This window comes from Pan paniscus, chromosome 2 (assembly GCF_029289425.2).
Source record: "Pan paniscus chromosome 2, NHGRI_mPanPan1-v2.0_pri, whole genome shotgun sequence".
In the NCBI taxonomy this organism is placed as follows: domain Eukaryota; kingdom Metazoa; phylum Chordata; class Mammalia; order Primates; family Hominidae; genus Pan; species Pan paniscus.
In genome coordinates, this window is record NC_085926.1 from 26,570,546 (window position 1) to 26,589,101 (window position 18,556).

At 42.5% G+C, this 18,556-nt stretch overlaps 1 protein-coding gene across 6 annotated transcripts in view; it reads left to right on the plus strand.

Moving 5' to 3' along the window:
* Positions 1 to 7,336: 7,336 nt before the first annotated feature.
* The window catches only part of LRRC3B (leucine rich repeat containing 3B), an 87,179-nt gene continuing 75,959 nt past the window's right edge, over positions 7,337 to 18,556 (plus strand). The window contains exons 1-2 of one of the 6 annotated variants that reach the window (XM_034955997.3): positions 8,908 to 9,227; positions 9,594 to 9,969. The gene's annotated coding sequence lies outside the window, so the exon portion shown is untranslated. Of the gene's footprint in view, positions 7,696 to 8,055; positions 8,511 to 8,537; positions 8,817 to 8,907; positions 9,228 to 9,593; positions 9,970 to 18,556 lie in introns of those variants that run through there. The other 5 variants (XM_034955998.3, XM_034955995.4, XM_034955996.4 and 2 more) reach the window with 5 other exon arrangements.

The window sequence follows — 18,556 nt, forward strand, 5'->3', positions numbered from 1 at the left end:
ACACAACATTAACATTTTGCATCACCATGTGGGGCTAGCTTTTACCACTTTTTTGAGATATAATTCATCTACTTAAAGAATACACTTCAATGGCTTTTATTGATAGATATGGGACAACCAACACTTCAGTCAATGTTAAAACATTTTTATCACCTCAAAAGGAAACCTCACACTCTTTAGTTATCATGTTTTTCATCTCCAACTCATACCACAGCCCTAAGCAACCACTAATCTACTTTCTGTCTCTGTAAATTTCTCTGTCCCAGACATTTCATGTGAATAGAATAACACAATATGTGATCTTTTGTGACTGACTTATTCTACTTACCATAGTATCATGGTCTATCCATGCTATAGCATGTATCAGTACTTCATCCCTTTTTATGGCCAAGTAATATTTCATTATATGGCTATAATATATTTTCTCTTTCCATTTGTCAGTTGATGGAGACATTTGGGTTGTTTCTACCTTTTGCCTATTATGAGTCGTGAAGCTAATTTTGATGGAAATTAAAATGTCTACTGTATTGCAAATAAAGTTGATTGGAAACGTGATTTTAGATCTATAAGGACTTTGATGTGTCCTAATACCTTACTTTTGAAGTAAACTGACTTGTTCATTCAGTGACTAAGACCTTCCCCAAAGTGCAAGTCCTTAAGCACATGGCAGGGTGCAGTCTGAACACGTTTGTGTCCTATGTACTTGATATCTTCAAAAGAGATAAATGTAAGGATAATTTTCAGTGTCTTCTTTTAAACTGATCAATCAGGTAATTTGACCCTCTCTTTTAGAGTTCAAGAGTGAATGGGCCAGAGACATGCCTTAGCTGGGGGTATCCCAGATGCAAACCTTTGGGATAAGGGTGTGAATTCAAGAAATTTATTTGGAAAATTCTGGTAGAGTTAGGGCAGTGAGACAAGGATGGGAAGGAAGCCAATAAAGGGTTCGCTTTTGGGCAAGCTAGTGTTGTGTGTAACGAGTGCTTAATCATATACAGGACTTCTGGGGCACAGTGTACAACATGCCTTAGAGACATCTCAAAAGAGGAGTTGCATGTGGGATATTTATCCATCAACTCTCATCAGTTATTGGTAATGGAGCAGTAAGTCCCCTGGCACTCGTCAAAAGACCAGGCATAGAGAAGCAGGTGCTTCCTTGCAGTTGGAAGCTGTGTGGTAGAGCAGCAACATCTACAAGAGACTAAGATGTTATGAAGTCTCTTCATGGGAAGGCAAGAGGAGCAAGAGTGGAGCTTCCATCCTGATAATAAGACTTTCAGAGAAGACATTGATGAATACTGAGGCAACACCATAGACCTCCACTTACTTGTCTATAAAATGGGAACTAATTCTTTATTCATTAAACCCTTGATATTTAAAGCTGCAATTATATATGAAGCAAAATACCAGTCTAGCTCTACACCTTACATCTTAATACCTCAGGAAAGATTTCTGCCCTATAAAGAAACACATTAATATGTGATTGTGGGATGGTAGAAAAAACACATGTTTTGGAGACAGGTGATCCTGGGTTTAACCCCTAGCCTCAATATATAGAACCTGTGTGCCCTTGAGCAAACTGTTTTATCTATGAGAACAGTTGCCCTCCATCCCCACCCCAACATCTGGTAAAAAATGAAATTTTGACAACATTTTAGCACGATGGCTGTTTTATAGCATGAGTTCAATAAATGAGAATTTTTCATATTCCTACTGGGATTAAGGAAGAGATGCAACAAGGGAATACATCAACTTATTCAATAAATATTAATATCCTACCCTACGTAGAATTCTATTCTAGTTGTTGGAATATAGTAGCAAAGGATCCAAATCTCTGCCTTCATGAAGTCTACATTCTAGTAAATTACAAACACTGGGATCACGTTTTCACATTTAAGGTCCTATTTTTACTGTCTTGAAAAATAGTTCAGTTTATGTTGCTTTTGGGCTTTTAACTTTGAAAAATGTAAGCCTTATATCAAAGCATCCCCAAATACTTCTCTCCAACTTTTAATTAAACATTTTCTGAGAGTCATTCCTCAAGTCTTTCTTTGATGTTGCATTAGTTGAAATTTTTTGGGTCCCAAATGATGGAAAGAAAATTTGAATGACTTTAAGTAAAAAGGGGAACTTATTGAAATGAGTGGATACATAAAAAGCTATGGGAAGAACAGAGACATGGCTGGACCTTTAAATAGCTGTATCCAGGGGCATAGAAGCTACAGGGAATTGCCCTGTCTCTCACATCTGTACCTGTGTGGCAGCTTTATCACTCATACTGCAGTGTGGCTTTTTCCACATGGCAGACAATATACCTGCTCATTGCACCTGTGATTTATATCTTGCGGCTTTAGCTACCAGAGAGGTTAACCCAACACTCCCAGTTTTCTTATACAAAATTTCCAGAGGAGAGACAGTTCCACTTTGGGGCAAGGATTCTCTATTAGATCATGCAGCTTTGTAGTTACATCACAGTAATTATGTGGCTGGGGCACTCCTAGAATTGTATAGGTACCCATACTATCTGTTAAGACATAGAACCCCAAGAAGGCCGATTCTCATGTCATGGTCACCTTTCTGGCAAGAAGCATGTATAAATAGTGGCTCTGAAAGTTGGAGAAATAAACAAATAATAGAGCTAGAAGAGACCACATCTTATTCAGTCCACACAGGTGTCCATTAGTAGAAATGAGCCAACAATACATTACTTTCTGCAAATTTGTCCAGTACATCCATAACAAACACATTAAAAAGGGATTATTTACCATTTATGTGGCAGGGAAGTAATAATAATGTATGTATTACACATATTAATGTTCCTATGTGCTTCTAAAGTACTGTGGAACTGCAAAACATTTTTCCAGTTTCAGGGAATTAATTAGCTTACCTGTGAAGTAACTCATGACCAATATTGCCATTTTGGAAAATGAATGATTGAATTAGAAAGCCAAGGGATGTTGAATTATTCATTTTTTCAATAAGGGTATATCAAGCACATACTTCATGCATGTCTCAGGGCTGAGGGTTGTGGGGACATAAACTGAAAAAGTCTCTGCTCTCAAGGAACTTAGAGTCTAGTAAGAAAGGGAGACTTCTCAACATTCAGCCCTAATACAAGTCAAAACAAGGCTCAGGTAAGATGGATAAATATGAGAGACTAGAGGAGGTGATGAGATAGGACTGGGAAGAGAGTTAAATTGCAGAGGCCTCTAAAAATACAATGAGAAATTTAGTCTTCCCTATGTGAAGACATCATTAATTTTTTTAATATAGAAACTATTATGAATTCATTTAATTGACTAAGACTCCAATTGTTGATGAAATTATCTCAACAAATAAAAGAAAAATTGATCCATTTGCCTAAATCGTTCAAATGATTCGTTAGTTCACTGGTTCAGTTTGCCTGGTGTGTTCTGGGCTAAAATTTATGATACTGTTTGAAGACTGGATGAATTTGTACAATTGATAAGGCTAAATTGTTCAGGTTTTCATTATCTGGAAAGGGTCTGACCCCTGTTGGAGCTCTCCTGGTGAACCCAACCGCTATGCGGTGAGGAAGTCTTTGAGAACCTATGGTGTGATGCACAGGGAGAGCCCCTCATGGAGAGAAACTAAGGTCCCTGGTTCTAAACTCCTGTCGGATGCTCAACCAATAGCCAACAGCCAACACAGCCTGTCAGGTATATGGCGAGCCATGTGGGAAGTGGATCAGAGGTGCGCATTACTCAGTGAGCCTTGTCCAAATTTTAGATTCAGGCTAAATAAATGATGGCTGTTATCTTAAGCCAAGAAGTTTAAGGATGGTTTGTTATTAGTAGTTAACTGGATCACCTTGTACAAAGGATTCATGGTAATCATATCTTCACATTTTCAACCCATTCATCCATTAGACAGCAGAGTTTCAGGCACCTCAGTGATTCAGATTTCAGAAACTCAATTTCTGGGCTCAGAGAAATGCATTTTCATTTCTGTAAAGAGTGTCAGAGAGAGAATACAATTTAAAATTCAAAGAATTTCCTTTACATGAAAAGTGTTCTGGAACATATTGATTTTTAAATCGTGTGCCCCTATTTCTAAAGAAAGTTAAACTGAAAACACCATAAATCATATTCCCCCCTGTATTTCTATAACATTTTTAATATACATAGAAAACTTGTACAAACCATCCATCTCTGACCCAGAGGGGCCACTAAAGTAGATGTGAAGGTCAAGGTCCTGCAGTGTTAGGCTTCCTTCTCTAGTTCACTAATCAAAAGTTAGAAATATAGCTTCTGATCCCTCCTTTTTCTCTCTCCCTCTCTCTGTATTCGCTGTCAAAAGAAGGCAAGGGTAGCAACCAATCAGCTCTTTATATTAAACAGCATATTTTGCTGAGCTGGACTTGACTTCTGGTTGCTACAAAACAAATCTAAGTTTATATCAGAGGTGACAAACTCCATGCCCTGTCATTTATCCTTTTTATAGCATGGGTGACACCAACAGTCAACAAGTAATGTTGATGACTTGTTGATGAATCAACAAAAACAGAAAACTTCCAAATCTAGAGGTTTCCTATGTCCATAGTCGTATTTTAATTAAAAGACAATTAAATTAAAAACAAATTCCACTGTTATTTACTATATAATTTTACTTTATGATTACTACAGAATTTTTTTAAGACACCCCAAATCCCAGTGCCAACAGAGACAGCCACTGGTAATATTGAAGTATATCTTACTGTAGAAATGAGTCTATATATGTATATATTTTTACCAGAAAATATATCATACCTTAAACTCATGTTTATACATTTGTTTGCCAGATAAATCTATTTAATATATTGAGATTTTACTATGCATTAGGCACCATGCTAAGGGCTTCATAAATGCTATTTCACTTAATAGCAACAATACTACAATGTAAATAACATCAACCCAATTATACAGTCGATGTATTGGAGGTTCAGGTCCATAATCACATAGTCAGCAAGTAGAAATGCCTGGTTTCAAACCCAGATTTGTCAACTCCAGATTTTATTTTTTACTATTCTACTTCTCACTTTGTGCATCTGAAATTTTTGACTAAAATTATATTACAACCATAAATCATGATAATATTCACCTACAACATTTTAGTGTCTGACTGATATTCCATTGTATAGATTTACAAAATATTTTACCATTCCTCTCTTGGTAGACATTTGAGTTTAGTTTTGTTTCTTTTCAATTTTTCACAAATATAAACAACACTACAATGAATATCCAGGTAGATAAATCTTGTTGCTCAACCTTAGTTATTTCCTGAGGATGAATTTGAAGAATTAGAGTCACTGGAAAAATGAAATGCAAAAATGTTATGCTTTCAATAGCATGCCAAATTTCCCTTCAGAAAAACTACACCAAATTACATACCTGCTATCCACATGTATCTATGTTTGTGTTCTAAAATCTCCTTTAAAAAACAAAAACAAAAATTAAAAAAAAAACAAACTTTAAACCACAATCTTTTAAATCACAGTATCATAACGTCTAAGAGACAGAAGATATCTTAAGAGTCATGTAGTCTAATCTCCTGCATTGTGGACATACTTTTTCATGCAGCATTCCTGATCTGAGGTATCTATCGTGCAATTTGTAGAAGGTGGGACAGAAAACAAACAAACAAACAAATCTTAAATATCCTTAAACTACAAAGCAATTTTCTTCACCTCTGAGCAATGTAACACTGTTCAAACTGTTCTAAAATGCATCCAGAATAAGAGTGCTTCAATAGAAATGAGGAAACTTTGGCAGGCTTTCAACATACTTGACACAGGTCAAGAAATAATCAAGATTTTTTGGTCATTCTCCACTTGGAATGGGTTTGCTCTAGGTGCTGGCAGCTGAACATATATGTCTTGCTCTAGGCAGTTGCTTAGCAGTTTGGTTTTCTTTTGCTTTTGGGAATTCAGGAAACGGAGGTGGGTGGTCAGTGGGAGAAGGTTGATTGTCTAGAGACCAAAATGAATTAAATACTTTATTACCTTTCCAGTAAAGGGGCTGTGAGTCTAACTGTATGTGTGGCTCCCTCCACCACACCCTAAATCAAAAGTTCCATCCCTGGAGTCTCTTTAATTCTAGAGACACTGAGATTTAGCTCATACAGAAGGAGAAAATGACCTTCAACTGGATAAGCTTTCCTTGAGTACCCATTAGATACAAAACACTGCTGGATGTTGCAGTGAGAACAAACAAACAAAAAGCACAGGGAATACTCATATGTGAGTGAAGAGATAAATCTATAAATATATAAGTTCCGCAAGTAATTGGCAAATAAAATTCTGAGAGGGCAAAGAAAGGGGAAAGATTTCTGCCTCGAGTCAGAGGACTGGGGTAGCGGAAAAAAGCTTTAGAAAAAAAAGGTGGTATTTGTAGAGTCTGGAGAGGCGGGTTCCTCTGCCCCAAACTGGTGTCTACTGCAGATATGGTAAATAATTAAAATCATGAAATAAGAACATCACTAAAACCATTAATTTGACTTACTCTTAAAACACACGCGCGCACGCGAGCGCGCTCGCGCACACACACACACACACACTGGCGTGCGCGCGCTTTTTTAAGGGGCCTATAGACTCCATTTCGGCTGCAGGTTAAAGTCATCCCAGGAAGGAGAAAGGAAAATTGAATTCCACCTTCTTCTGATTTAGAAAGCTAGATTGGTTGAGGATCGGGATCAGGGACCACAACTCAACCCCGAAACTTTGGGCTTCCAGAACTGCAGGGGAAACTGATTCTGAGATCTGACAACGGACCCTGGGGCGGGAGGCGGGTACCTTATTCATAACCCTCCCTCACAATAGCGGAGCACAGTACTCGGCACCCAGTAAACACTCATTTGTCGAATTGATTTTAAGCCTCCGCTTTTCCCCCAAGGAGGGCAATCAATCCATTGCACGTTTTGCTCCTTTCACCAGCTTAATTCAGCTCTGATCTCAGTAGTTAGAAAAATAGGAGAAAGAATGGGGCCATAGCCTGCTGCAAGTAGAGCTGTGTAAGGGGGTGCGAGGAAGGAAGGCGAGAGCAGCAGAGGGAGTTAATACTCCTACCTCAGCTGGTCTCCGGCAGCCAACGCTCAGCCCCCGCCTCCTCTCCATTCCGGACCCCGCAACCGCGAGGCGAGAGAGCAGCGCCGGCGAGGCGCTGGCTGGGCTCTGACTGTCACGTTAATTCCCTGCTGCTTTTCTAGTCCCCAGCCGCCTCGCCCCTCCTCCCTCATTCCCAGCCTGGGTTTGGAGGCGATTTCCCTCTATTGACTGAGCCGACTGCATCTGGGCAAGCGGCGCTTTGCCTCTCTCCTGTCTTTGTCTGCTCTTCCTGCAAGGCTACGGCGCCTGGAGCAGGGTCTGCAGCGGCCGCCGCAGCAACGCGAGCCAAGTCGTGCCCCGCACGGCGGCCCGGGGCCGCACCCTCGCTCGGTGGCGGCGCCCGAAGACGCCAGCCGCGCCACGCACTGCCTGCGTCCCGCGCCCCAGCCGCCGCGCACCAACGCCGCCGCCTTCGCCGGGAGCCAAGCCCGCTGGGCCGGCCCGGTCCCAGGTGGGCAGCTCGGCTTGCAGCTGGTTGGAGGTGGCGGCCGCTGCAGCCCTGGCAGCGCGCACACCCCTAAGCATACGCACCCAACGCCTCCTCCCTGAGCCACGAGGATGGAGCAGCCACCCCGGCCCGGGACTGGCGCAAGGTAAGGTGCAGCCGCCTGTTGCTTTTCGCAGAGCGCGGGATCATCCCTCTGCCCGGGTACCTAGGCCGTCCCTCCAAGGAACAAGTAGAGGAGAACTATTACACCAGTTCTAAGCCATGCCTGTCTAAGCCTCCCTGATCCCTTTTGCGCAGACCCTGGGAGAGACCTCCTCCTGGAGAGAGAGAGTCGACCCTCTTTGCTCCTGTTCAGCTGGCTGCTATACAATAGTCTGCAAACTTTTGTGACCCCTTCCCTGCGCGGTGCTCACCCGGTGCTGTGCAAGTTGCAGGTTTAGTTCTTGCCCTTCCCCCAGCCCCTCTTGCCATATGCATCTGCCCATTTCTTTCTGTGTGTTCTTGCCAGTCGACTTTTCACTCCCCGCAGCTCTGGCTCCTGAGGCGAGGGTTTGGGACCCAGCAGTGCTCGTCCTGCCTCTAGGAGCTGGGTAGGGACAGAGAAGGTGAAATAAGAGAGGTGAGACATGGAGGATGGCTGCGGCCACCCCTGAAGCTTCGTCCAGCGCGATGGGAGTCAGTCCATCCTTGCACACGCCACCCCCAACTCGGCAATGAAACCTTTGGAGTGGCTTGCGGCTGTGCGCCGTAGGAACTGCAAGTGCAGATATGGGTGGGTGAAGTAAGTGGCTCAGGGAGGGAAAGGCTGCTCGTGCGGTGGAGGAGGAAGCTGAGGGTCGGGTAGATCTGCCCACGGTTGAGGGAAATGAAAAGGTACTGCTAATGTGGGCGAGCGGCCAGCCCTGAGAGGCCATCTGACGAAGAGGAAAAGGGATTTGAGTCCGGAGGGCGCTGGCCTGGGTATGTAAATACAGATGGGGGAGGGGCTGGGTACCTGGGGGCGCGTGGAGACAAGGAATGGAGCCCCGGAATGCCGGGCCCTTGGGTACTTGGGAAGGCAGGCTGCTGAGTGCCTGGGATGGGGCGATCTCCCTCCCCAGAAGCAAACAAACCTCCCCGCGAGAATCTGAATGCGTTGGCATCTTGGGTGGTGACTGAATGGTCAGATCGTGGACTAGGGATGCTTCTCCAAGCTCTAAGAGGACCATAGTCTGCTCTCTTCTCTGGCACCCGCTTGCTTCTACGCTCCTTCACCTCCGCAGCCAGGTCGGTAGACCCACGCCCACCTTCCCTGCCAGGCACTCAGGAGTCAAGGATGTTTCCACAGCCGCAGTGTAGGAAGGGGACTCCTGCCTCCCAGGGGGAGACGTGTGTGCGGGGTAGAGGGGAGTCCCCAGCGCGCGGCGAGTAAACAGGGGTCCAAAGTGGTTGAAAGAGAGCGCAGGAGCGGAGGCTGCGGTGGGAGCCACTTTCCCCCGCCCCTCCACAAATCGCACCTGGGCGGAGCGAGGGAGTGGGGGGAGCCCTGTGCTGCGCCCGGGAGGCTGGGGAGCGCAGAGCTGGAGGGCGTGCAGGGAAACGCAGAGCTAGGAGGTGTGGGCCTCGGGTGAGGGGAGACCCAGCTCTTAGACCTGGGAGCCCAGACAGAGGTGGATCTGCCCACCTTGCAGCTTCCAGGTAGATTCTTCTTGTGGCTCCAGATGCTCTGGCGAATGCAGGAGGGGGAGGCTCTTTTCTCCTTTGCACCCCAGCAATCTGGAGTGCAAGACCGTTTGCGGGAGGGGGCTTAGTCAGCTGTTTCGAAGAGGCAGCCTCCCCTCCCTTTTATCCATCAAGCCCCCTATTTCCGGGTGGGGGCACAGTGACTGCCAAGGCCAGTAAGCACCTCACTTAACCCTTCTCTCCCTGAGGAGGTGCATGCTTCTCTCCCAGAGGTGCCTTTGGCTGAGAGTGGATCCCTGGTTCCTAGTAGCCCTATAGGGAAACATTTGGAGGTTGGGTGGGTTTGGAACCCTGTACAACCTTTAGGTCCTCCCTTTTCAGACCTTCCATGTGCAGGCTTTTCTTACTTTCTCCGCGGGTGCCCTACAGAGGACTCCTGCTGCCTTGTACCAGTTGGGAAAAAGCAAAATTCAGAGCAGTTCCTTTTTCTGGGTCCCTCGCCTTGGCCACATCGGAGGAAACGTCGACTCGCCAGGGCTCCCGGGAGAAATCCCGAGGTCAGTCCCTCCCATTCTGGGGCACCCCTGGAGCAGCTAGCTCCCTGCCTAGCGGTGGCAAACTCCAGAGCCCCAAGGAGCAGAACGGGGATTCCCTGCGCGCAGGCTCCTGGTGCAGCTCCTGAGCACAAAGGCCACACCCTCACAGACCAGGCCTGGTGAGAGAGCCGGGCTTCTTCAGAAGTACCTGGATACCTGAGGTAGGATCCTAGACTTAAAACTCGCACTCCACGAGATTTAGCTCTGACCCCCCAAGGCTCATTTCTTTCTGGGTGCTTATCTATCGCCTGAATTTGCGCTCTGGCCACTTCTTTTTGCATGTAGAAACAAGTTAGACCATGTTCCTTGGCAACTTGAGGAAAGACTCCAAATCCACACCAAGGTGGGTTTATTTCAGGTTGCTGAACTGTTCTGGGGAGACAAATAGTAATGTAACAATCAGCGCTAGCTAGCAGTTGTGGAGTTCTTACTATGTGCCAGACACTATCTTTGATGTTGTGTGTGTTTGTGTTAGATTTAACCCTCACAACAACCCTGAAAAATGGGTAGAGTTATTTATCTCATGTTATAGATGGAGAAACCCAGTATTGAAGAATTCAAGTTATTTGCTTATTGACATTCAGCCAGGAAATGGTGGGGCTGAGTGGTCTGGTGAGCAGAGAACACTGAGTGTGTCCCATACTCCCAGCCCTATTTGGTACTAAAAACCATTTGTCTAGAAGGAAGCATGAGTGAGGCCCCTAACCCTTTACTCCAAACTGCAGCGGCGTACTATAAGTGCCAGTCCTGGCCTGTGAGCACCTGTGACTAGAGTATTAGGGAGACTGATGTTACATATCGCCTGTCTCAAAGTTTGTTGGGGTACACCTTGGTATAGTGGAATACTAGTAGTGGAAATCGATTTGGAGAACTGGCTACTGTTAATGGACTTCTCTTCTGAACCTTTTGTAGACATTCCCTTTTTAAATAGGAAGGTAAATGGAAGGAGGGATCCAAATATGAACAGAGATTTGCTCTGTAGTCAAAAACTAGAGGCAGTTTTATGTAGCAATTGTATTCTGCAAATGAAAGCCTCTCTCTGAATTGAGTCACATAATTAGTTAGAGCTAAGAGGGATCTCAGACATCATCCCACCCAATCCAGACTCAGGGAGGAGATTCAATGCTGAGCTCAAGGCCACTTGGTGCCTTTGTAGCATAACTAATGCTGGAACCACTGCCTTTTGACCCGTGCTCAAATATGGTACCCTTATACATCAATAAATTATGCTCACTCCTGCTGTTTTTTTAGCATCTTAAAATTAATTAGGAAAAGGCTTTTCATTTTTAAAAAGACTGTTTTGCTTATTTTCATATAAATGCTTCTCAATCAGCATAACCAGAAAAACTCTATATCATATATAATGAATAAGCTACCACAAATGTGACTCTTTTTGCAAAAATAAAAAATTGCAGAATATTTATAAGCCTTCAACAAAAATTAACTATGCAAACTTCTGGATGATTCTAAATAAGATTAAATGATTTCTAATGATTTTAGCAGTCTTCTGTTAGATTGAGTTGCTTCATCCTTCTGCACTTCCAGGTATTTGTGAAAATAACAGGGAATTTTTCCTATCACAGGAAACATTCTTTTGAATACAATGGCATAAATTCTTGGATTTCTCCTGGATTCTTGACTTTTCATTAAAGTTTATGCTGATGTAAAGCTGAGGCAAAACAATATATTACTGTACTTGGGGCTCAGAAAGAGGAAAAATAGTTCTTTGTCACTTCCGATAATATTTGCCACTTCCTCGCCTACCTGGCCCCTTCAACAAAGGGGACTTTCTCCAGTCACTTGAGGACTTCATATACCTTTAAGCATTTTTGTGGGACAAAGTTCTAGTTTCCAAGAACACCTCATGTCTTTTCTCTGTAGCTGTAGTACCAGGATGTCCTCCCCTTGGAGACAAACCAACAGAAAGTCAGCCAGGGTAAACAGGGAGGAGGGATAGAAGAATCCTGTTTTTCAGAATCAGATCAGCGGGGCAAGAGTCATAGACAGATGGTGGAAACCTGGTGCCTTTTAGGTCACCTGGAATAGGATTTCCATCTCTAACGCTGTGGCACACTAGGACCTAGGCCATCCTATAGTGAGGACCTAGGCCATCCTATAGTGGAGGAAGAAAAGAAGAGAGTGAGGCAACAATATTGTCAGAGGAGGGATGGGGTGGAGGAAGATGGAGGTGAGGCTTGGCTGCTGAGGGACCCAAGTGTGACCAAAATGCCCACAGAGAGCCAACGTGCACTAAGAGCTGCTCATCCTCTTCCTTTTTTTCCTACCCTCAACCTCAGTCTGCGTTTTGTGTCAGGTTGACTGTTCTGAATCCCCAAGACCCCAGTTATCTCAAGGAGAAGCATTCATTTTCCGGAGCATTCATTAGAAGTCAATTTTGTTTTTATGCAAGTAGGAAAAACTTGCACAGCTGCCCCACTCTTCAGGAAGAGCCATTCAAAACGAGATCATCCAGAAGGGTGACCTTCTGGAGGTGGGGATACCGGCTTAGTTGAGTTGCAGCAGTGTTAAAGAAAAGAGACGTAACACTGAAGTTAAGTGTGACAATATCCAAAAGAAATGGTCTATGTCCTAGGAACCACAGGAAGGGGAATCCTTTGGAACCTGGGCAGACGATTCTGGTTTCCAATTCCTAGTTTATTCAGGGGAGCTCTATCCTCATCTTACTTATGTGGTCCAATCCCCTCTACTTATTTTACTGTGGCTGCTAGGTGGTGCAATATCAAAAGTCCCACATGACACTTCTGCTGGGGAGATTCTTTGGGGTGTACCTTTATCTTAAATCATATAAATATGAGTTCATTGACATTTAGAATAACAATTACTATTAAGCAATATGCTCTAAGACAAAGGATATGGAAAAATAAAAACTTTTATTCAGAACACAATGAATAGATATGTTTATACAATACATAGTATGAGTTAAAAGTCTTGGGTAAGATATTTGAAAAAAATAATCAAGATTCGGAATATCTGATCTTGATTAATTTTAATAGCAAGAGAAGCTAAATAATAAGGTTCTGTAGAAAGAGTTTGAAGAAGATAATGAAAAAAAAAAAAAGCTCAGAGTAGGACCTGAGAAGCTTTACCCTTATTGATTTTATTTAAAAAAATATAAAATATCTTAATCTATATTTAGATTTGAATAATCCATAAGATTAATAAATTTTGTATTCATTTTATTATCTGAAGATTGTGACTTTGATGAACTTTATTTGATAAATGGTTTGGAGCCATGATGGAGGCTCTGAGATGTTAGTATATATCTACATATACTTTATAAAAACTTAGTGAATTAATACATCTCAACATGATAATGACATATGAAATGGCCATTTCATATGAGAATGAAATCTGGAATCTTCTCAAAAGCTGATAGGCTTGAACATACTATTTCTCCACCACAGGTGGTAAGTTAATAGTAAGGGCCATTTAGTTCTTTCAAAATAGATAAATGAGTAAATACTAAAAAAAAAAAAAAAAAAAAAAAATCCTCCACAAATAAAAACAGATTTTATTCTTTAGGAGGATAAATGAACAGATTAGGAAAGGTTATGAAATTTACAGTTTCATTTGATCCTAAGCTCTCTAAGCTACCTTTTATGTTAATACTTGTCCAGTGCAAATGTCACTACATTTTCAGACAGTTTAAAAAATGCTTTAGGTGCCTTTTATTAGAAATAAAATGGAAACAAATATTATTTAAAAATGTGAAGCTATTCTCAACCATGGAGTAATATTTGACAAAGTGGTAAGTATGTTTTCAAATACAGATTAGTTTCCTTTTATTCTCTTTTCCTCCTCTACCCCTCCCCCTCCCTCCCTGCGTCCTTCCTTCCTTCCCTCCCTCACTCCCTCCCACTCTTCCTCCCTTCCTTCCTTTCTTCCTTTCTTCCCTTCTTCCTTCCAATTTTAGGTCATTGATAGAAGAAGTATTCAGTAACTTACTGGGAGAGACTGCTATAATATTTCAGGACAAATACGTCCTCTGGCGAGGACAGTGCTGAAGGCACAGTGCATAGTTCTCTAAAGCTAAAGCACAAAGGTCATGAGGTCTCATGGCTTTCCCCTGAGTCTTCTAACCTGAGCTCTGATTTGGAGAAATAATCATTGTATAGGCCTGCTACAGAGGGCTCCCCCTGTTAGCAGTGACTAAGCAGTATGCTTTCCCTATGCTGCACTGGGAATTTATGCACTGAGAAGAGTCCTGGTCCAGGCTGCTGATCTTCTCTAGATGTCTGGCCATCAGGGATTATTAAGTGGAATACTTTTCACCCTTTCCACAATTATATTTAAGCTTAGGGTTTCAAAGTTTTTATTTTCCTGCTGCTATGTGTTGTGTGGTTTTTTATTGGGGTGGCTAGTTTGTTATTTTAACTGTGGCTCAGAAACAGTGTCTGTTAGTAAACTGAAAATGATTCCCAAAGGGAAGATGTACTGTGGACTGTTGATACCCAATGTTTCTGCTACAAAACCTATGAAAGGGGTATGGTGTGTGGCCAGCCAAGTCAAGAGGGCCAAGCAAGAGGGAGCAGACAACAGCAGAGAAAGGTGGGAAAGGTGGGGGCAGGAGAGAAAGAGGTGTAAGAGAAGCATGGCAAAAAAAAAAAAAAAAAAAAATCTATTCAAAGGAAGATAACCCAATACTTAGCACAGTAAGACTAAGAGATATCTGATAGTAAACCTAAACCAAAGGATAAGGGGGAAAAAAATCCCATAAGAATAAGAGAAGACAAAAAAAAGAGAATGGGAGTAATAAAGACTGAAAGAAGAGGGCTTATAAGGAAGAGGAATGTACTAAATAATACCTCATAGCATAGATCAATTCAAAGGCAGCCTAGCTCCCCAGCCAGAGGGCAAGGTCTGTTTCTCACATATCAGAGTGCCACATTAATGTGGCTTTATCAATCTCCAGGCCAAGGTCTTCTACTCTGATTTACTCCATGGTGCCCTTTGACAGTCTGACAAAGCCTGTGGGCCCTGGAATGGTGTTTAAATGCATAAAATATAATACATAAGATTATAGCACAAACCAATTTTATTGAAATATCTGTTTATCGACTTATAAAAGAAACCACTGTTACTAATATATGTGCCTCTTACATAATGCCTCTATAACAAGATCTTGTAGTGGGACTAGTGGCTACTATTGTTTCGAAGTAGGAATGGGCATAAATGCTACTATGAGATAACTGTGGCAGCTGTATTGTGATATGAAAATATTTATATTGGTGACATAATCACTAGTATGGCTACTATTGAGGTTTATGGCCTGTGTTCAAATGGGAATAAGATGGTACATTGCCATTTAAGCTTCACAAACAAAGTTGCAACTTTTTTTTCCATGCAAGTTCATGGATGCCTTGAATTCTATTGGTGGATGCCTTGAATTCTATTGGTAGATGCCTTGGAGGTCTCTAACCCCAAGAACTCCAGACAATGGTAACCATATAATTTATCATTTCCCACTGGGACACTTTGGAGAATGAAAGGGCTCTCAGTTGTTTTTCCAAGACAGTAGGTATAAATCGGGACAGGCCCGGGCAAATGGTAATACAGCTGCTTTAGCTCTCTGGGATCTTCTAGCTGTGTTAGCACTTTGGGATCTTCCTCCCCAGACCAGTTTTCACTTCTCTGGCTCAGGGAATTGGCTTTTTCTGCTCTGTTCTTAAGGATCAAGACTGTGGATACTGGTATTGGAAAGTAGAGAAGACCTTCAGCTGGAAAAGGATCCTTTATCAGGGCCACAACCAAGATATGGGATGCCTTTGTAAGAAATGAAAAATGTGCTTCCTTGGAGCAGCAATAGCCTCCTGGATCCTGGCCCGATGAACATTGGCTTGTGTTTTAGCTCCCAGTGGCCCCCTTGGCTAGGTTCACTGTAGCCTTGGCCAATATCACCTGAAATGAGGGTGAATTATCAGACTACATTGCATTTCAGCCAAAAGTTTCAACTTCCCCTCCAACAATTTCTCTTAAGTAGACTTGCCAAAATAGTTTTTAAAGATTCACTTCATTTCCCTTCCCACTTCCCAGTTATCAGGAAATGGCTTTGGCACAGGCAGGTAGATGGAGAACCATGGGAAAAGGTCAGGATCTGAAGAATTTTTAAAGTAGATAATAAGGCCCTGAGTGATAAAGAGGGAACTGTGGTCATGGAGTGTTTCCTAAACAGATGGCTCATGTTATCCAGTGTTGGGAGAAGATAACAGAATGTCCCTGCTCCTGGAAATTAGCATGTTTTTGTTTGTTCTATTTGATGAAATAGAACCTGCTTAGTAGAAGAAGAAAACTCTTCTAAGAAAGCCTTTGACCTTGTAAGGGTGGCAACATCTCAGAAAATGCCCTCTTTTTGTGCACGTAGACTATTTGGGAACCAGGCAACCTAGTTCTAGTTCCAGCTTTGACTCTAACCATCTCTGTGGCACTGGGCTGGTTACATCAAATGTTCTGGGCTCTACTTCCCCAGTAAGAGGGAAATTAGGAGTTAAATGGTTTCTAAAGTCCCTTTCAGTTATATGGGTTTATAATGTCAAGGATGTGTCTGACATTCTTTTATTTTTACTCCATATGATGTCTTCTCTGTTTGACTCAGACTCATTTCTTTGCTTAGGCCTTCCAGCCCTTACATGTTACAGATCCCACAATGATAGATGGACACTCTACAGTCCTGAGGGTCTGTTACATCTAGAGCACTTCTGGGAGCCTACAATAAAAGGATGAGGGGGAGTGACACAAAAAGAGCAATAGCTGACTGGTAAAGGGACAAGGTACAAAGGGGTGAAACAATTAATAACTTCTCTTGCAGCAATAATTGCCATGCGAGCAAGATGTTGGAAGATGAAGAAGGTTCCTAAGATTTTGACTGTGTGTGCCCATCTTGTGTCCAACTCTTTATAACCATATGATCATATTACTCTGTGCTAAAAACCTTTAAATCACTCCTGCTTGCATGTAAGAGGATTACATCCTTAGTATGGCTTAATAGATCCTTGTTTAGCAATGGGCAGGTCTATGCAAACCTATCTCAAAGTTCAAGGAAGCTGAGAGGCTGAAGAAAGAGGCTGACAAATCTAGTTTATCAGAAAGAAACCTATAATTGGGACTTATGAATAGAAGCCATGTCTGTATCTCGGGCGATGGCGAGACAAGATGGTGGATCCCTGAGCCGTTACCCCCTAGACCCAGGGTTTGTATATGGTAGGAAAGGGGTGATTCAGAAAGGATTTGTAGAACTATTGAAGTAGGGTAACATCAAGTTTGTTTGACCTAAGGGCAGGATTTATAGTAAGTAAGTACCTGTTCTTACACAAGGAACATTAGATAAGTGGGAAATCTTAGAGGCCTTCCAGGAACTGAAGTTAATCAGAAGTCAACATGGTGGATTAGCATCCAAGATGGAGTTGCTTTGGCCTCCACAGTCCTTTGTCACCTGGCTGTTACCTGTCGCTTTACCTGCCATTTTCCTTGGCATACCCTGTGCCCTGGTGTGTTCGAACTGGCCTGTACTGACGATTGTCCACATTTTCTCTCTCCAACTCTGTGATCAGATATCTCCAACTCTGTGATCAGATAACCTGCCCATTGCCATGATCAGATCATGGCATCATGAAATCAGCCATGGTAGGAGGATTTACACCACTATTTATACTACAAAGCAAGCATTTTCCCCTAGAAAGCTGGTTGTAGTTTACAAGCATATACCACTGCCCCTGCCCCACCAAAAGACTTGATGTTCCTGCAACAGAAAGCGCTCTTTCACATCTGCCTCCACTGCCATTCCCTATTGCTGACAGTTTATCTGTCCTCCCCTCTCTTCTTCCTTTCTCTTCTTCTCTCTCTCTCTTTCTTCCATGTAATTATTCATCCACCTACCCATCCACCCATTCATCCAAAGGTAGCCCGACTAAGTTCTAATTAGTCGGCCATTTAATAGCTGAGTGAGTGACTGTGGGAAATTTTTCTAACCTTTAGTATGCCTCAGTTTTCTCTATGTGAAATGGGTATAATAATAGGTAGTCGTGAGGCTTAAATGAATTTACATGAACAAGGTGCTTTTTAACAGTATCTGGCACATGAGAAGTACTACTTAAGTCATTATTATTAGTATTGAACAAAATATTATTGATTGCTTACAGTGTACTCAGCACTGAATATGCACATATGAAAACAGGTTTGTAAAACAAGCATAAGAAAATGTTCAAGAACCCTGAACAAAGCCTGGTTATTCCAGGGGTATCAGAATTGACTTCACGGTCAATTCTTCATGGAACCAGGGACGTTTGAACCGAATCCTGGAAGATGATTACATATACCCACAAAATTGATAAGACAGGGATATCCCAGGAGGAGGGAAAGCACAGACACAGGAAAAGGGAACAGAATAATGACTTGTTAGGGTTTTGTGCAGCTGAGCATGAGGTCACGGACAGAGGACATCTTTGATCAGCTCTGGGTTATGGCAAGATCTTCCAGGGAGTGAGCTGCAGTTTCCTTTTAGTCCTTTTTTTAAATTTTCCTGTTGCCTGCACTAATATAGGGAACTTTGGGTCTTCCAAAAAGTGTCAGAAATCCATATTTTTATGTGTAAGCTCCTAATGTTTGGTAGAACTAATTCAATTAAAACATGGTACAACTAATTAAATTAAAAACAAAATAAAACAAAACAAAATAAAACACATATGCAGGCTATATACAGCTTTCCACAGCAAAGTGGAGCCCTGGGTTGCC